Raw genomic sequence first — 4,107 nt, forward strand, 5'->3', positions numbered from 1 at the left:
TTACTCATATCATTATGTGTAAATTAATGAGATTTATAATTAGAGGTTCTTAATTTTTTGTAGCTAAGTTTAACTTTTTGATTTAGGGCCTGTTCACATACGTTGAAATTCAGTTCAGTTCAGTTCAGCTCAGCTCAGTTCAGTTCAGTTCAGTTCAGCTCCTAATTTCTTTCTCTTATAAAATATTCATTTCAGTTTAGTTCAGTCAGTTCAGTTCAGTTCAACTGAATTCAGTCAATGAGAACAAGCCCTTAGTCACTGTAGTTGGTTAGAAATTCACCTTGTAACCTAGATGTCTCAAGGTCAAATCCTTCCAACTGTGATACTTTAAAGTAATAACAAATTATTAATCTTATCCTTCAATTTCAGGTATGTGATCCGTAAATACTAGACCAAAAAACTACGAAAATAAGTCTAATGAGGGTTAATGTATAATGATATAAAAGGGATAAACCCCTTAAAAAGTCCGCCCCACACGGTCTTTTTCTAAACATTCTCCTTCCAAATTAGAAAAATATGAACTTGACCCTTCCACATTCATACTCAACATATATATTTAGCTCCATCACACTAACGCCTCTATAAAAATCATTTTAGAATAGTGAGAACGTCTCATACAAGACTTACTCTCGACTCATAATCAAAGATGGAAATGTTTTCATCACAGTTTGGCTCCAACATAGCTGGTCTAATGTTCATTTGGACAATCTACCGGCACTACCTGGCTCCCAAAATACATGAAGCAATTGAGTATATCACTTCTCGTTATACTCAAAAATTGGCTAGTTTCTTCTCCCCTTACCTCGATATCACCTTCGATGAGTACTCGAATCGATTCAATCGAAACGAGGCCTACGACGCGATCCAAAGCTACCTCGGTGAGAAATCTTCAACAGAAGCTAAAAGCATGAACGCTAATTATGATGAAGGTGCCAAGAGTTTGTTGATAAAATTGGGAGATAATGAGTTGATCATGGATGAGTATGATGGTGTTCAAGTTTGGTGGTCTTTTGTTAAAAAACATGTTGAATAACCAGTCATCTCTTACTACCGAAACTCCAATCACTTCTTTCATTTCATTTTAAGTTCTAATTTAATTATTAGTCAAAATTTTATGATATACTGAGTATAAATTCTTAAGAATATACTCTTCTTATGCAATATTGCTCTGTTTCATTTTACTTTCTTTCTTTTTACTCTGTAACAAAAAAAGTTCTGACAAAAATTGGTTAAATCTGGTGTAAAATGAAACAGATCGAGTTGTGGTTTATTTTGTGGATTGCTATTGCAACTGATAATTTATACTGTTCTTTAGCATCCTGTTCTATCAATGGTTGACGAAAGTATAAAAAATTTATTGGTGTGTCAATTTGGCCAAAATTAGCAGGATAAATACTATAGAAAACAGGATAAGAATAAGGTTTTTTTTTTTTTTTTCCCACTTATCACAGTGATAAGAACTCTCATAATTATAGTATATCATTTTAGTGATTAAAACTTTCAAACAAAGTTTATGACTTGATAGATTGTTTTACTAACAATGTTGTGTTACTTGTTCATTCAAACAGACACTACACATTGGTGTTTCATGCCAAACACAGAAAATTTATTCTAGACAAGTATTTACCATATGTTTTCGATGAGGGTGAAGCAATTACAAATCGAAACAAGAAACGAAAACTATACACAAATGGAGATGATGGAGAAATGTGGGATAATTGAATTGATTTCAAACACCCTGCAAGATTTGGGATGTTGGCAATGGAGGAGGCTAAGAAACAGTTGATCCTTGAGGACTTACAATGGTTTAAGGGCGCGAAAGACTACTACGCACAAATTGGAAAGCCATGGAAACGGGGTTACCTTCTATATGGTCCCCCTGGGACAGGAAAATCAACCTTAGTGGCAGCCATGGCTAATCTCCTAGACTACGACATCTACGATCTTGAATTGACAACGGTTAAAAATAACAAGCAACTAAGAAGGCTACTAATCGAAACGACTTGTAAGTCCATCATTTTGATTGAAGACATAGATTGCTCATTGGACTTGACAGGACAAAGAACAGAGAAAAAAGAAGGGGATGATGAAAAGGCCGGCGAAAAAGACCCTTTGAAGGATAAAACTGTAGGAGAAAAAGAAGCAAAAGACAAAAAGAAGAAAGGAAGTGATGTAACTTTGTCCGGTTTATTGAACTTTATTGGTGGAATTTGGTCAGCTTGTGGGGAAGAGAGGATCATTGTGTTTACGACTAATCATGTGGACAAACTCGATCCTGCTCTAATTCGGCCAGGAAGAAGGGACTTGCATATCGAGTTGTCTTACTGTCGATATGAAGCATTCAAGATGTTGGCTAAGAACTATCTACGGCTTGAATCACATCCTTTGTTCGAAACCATTGGGACGTTGCTGGAGGAAATAGATGTTACACCAGCTGATGTAGCCGAAAATATTATGCCTAGATCAGTCAAAGCTACTACTGCCGAGGATTGTTTGAAGAAATTAGTTGTTTACCTTAAGAAGTCAAAGAAAGAAAAGAAGTTGAAAGCTGAGCAAGAACTTTTGTTAGAAGGTGGAGAGAAGTTAGCATTGGGGGAAATATCTGGTGGACCGGTGAAAAGAACATCTTAGAAATAAACAACCAATGAAACTCGTCATTTTCTAAATATTGTTAAGAATTTTAGTTACTTTTAAGAGAAGAAAGAGGAATATTTTTATGATATAATACACCGTAATGAGAAGCCATTAGCTACTTGTAAACACTAGTCAATTTAGTCAATTATAGAAATATTAGTTTATCTATTTTATTTTAATGTTTTATGGACACTGTTCATTATATTGTTGCTTCTTTACTTGTTTATGCTTTTAGCCTTTTAGGCTTCTTTAAGCCCAAGCTTCATAACTTTCCTGTTTATGCCTTAAGCCTCGTAACTTTCCAGTTTATTCCATAAGTCTCGTAACTTACATGTACCTGTTTATGCCTTAATCCCCAAGTTTCATAACTTAGTTGTAACATGCCTTATTGCCTTAAGCCCCAAGCTCAATAGTACAAATCCGAAAACCGACTAGTTAGTCATTCATTTATACTGATTTACAATATGTATGTGTCAAAATGGTTGAATATCCTATCGTCATAGTTAAATAATATGAAGTAATTTTTTTTCTTCTTCAAATAAAACAAACTACAATATTATTGTGTCAATATACTTCGTACAAAAAACACTATACAACAGTTACAAAAATTTAAATTTATGGTTTGTTTTGTACGGTCTTAATTGTTAGGGGTGTAAATGACCCAAGCCGATCAATAAACTACTCGTGTTTAGGCTCGGTTGAAGCTCATTTATGTACGTTTGTTTAATAAATGAGCCGAGCTATAACAAAATTTGAAGCTCGTTTAATAAATGAGCTTGACCACAAACATAGATATGCTCGTTCTGATAGATTCATGAACAACTCGTTTATTTATGTTCATGAACTACTCATTTATTTATGTTCATGAATTATTGATTTACTTACAATTGTTAATTTAGTTATTAAATTTATAATTAAGATTCAATTATTATGCTTATTTTGAAATTTTCAAATATCAAAAGTACAAAGCTCATTTATTAGAGAAGCTCGATTATTATTAACTTCGTTCATGAAAGACTCGTTAAATAAACGAGTAGTTCACGAACCCTTCGTGAACATATATTGTACTAAATGAGCCGAGCTTGAACAGAAATTTAAGCTCGCTTGAAAGCTCGGGATCGTGCTCGAACTCGCCTAAGTTGAATGAACTTAAACATGGTAATACTTGGCTCGGCTCGGCTCATTTACACCCCTATTAATTGTGTTAGGATTTAGAAACCTCAAGATATGATAAGATTTAACAAAATATATCCTAAGCATGAACAAAGAACTTTCTATGTTCGTTCTCTATCATTCAAATTAGGAAATAAGTTGTTTCTTTCAAAAACAAAGAAACAAAAGTTGCCCCTTCACAATCCTACTGCAATATAGAAACTCTGTATATGTTTAGCTCATCGCGCTAAAACCTCTATACATATGACTTAAGAATTCTGAGAACATCTCATACAAGACTTGCTTGACTCGTAATTAGAG

At 33.9% G+C, this 4,107-nt stretch overlaps 1 pseudogene; it reads left to right on the forward strand.

The window, feature by feature from the left end:
- Positions 1–510: 510 nt before the first annotated feature.
- Positions 511–2,759, forward strand: LOC110735231 (annotated as a pseudogene).
- Positions 2,760–4,107: the final 1,348 nt, after the last annotated feature.

The sequence above is a fragment of the Chenopodium quinoa genome, unplaced genomic scaffold (assembly GCF_001683475.1).
Source record: "Chenopodium quinoa cultivar QQ74 unplaced genomic scaffold, ASM168347v1, whole genome shotgun sequence".
Classification (NCBI taxonomy): domain Eukaryota; kingdom Viridiplantae; phylum Streptophyta; class Magnoliopsida; order Caryophyllales; family Amaranthaceae; genus Chenopodium; species Chenopodium quinoa.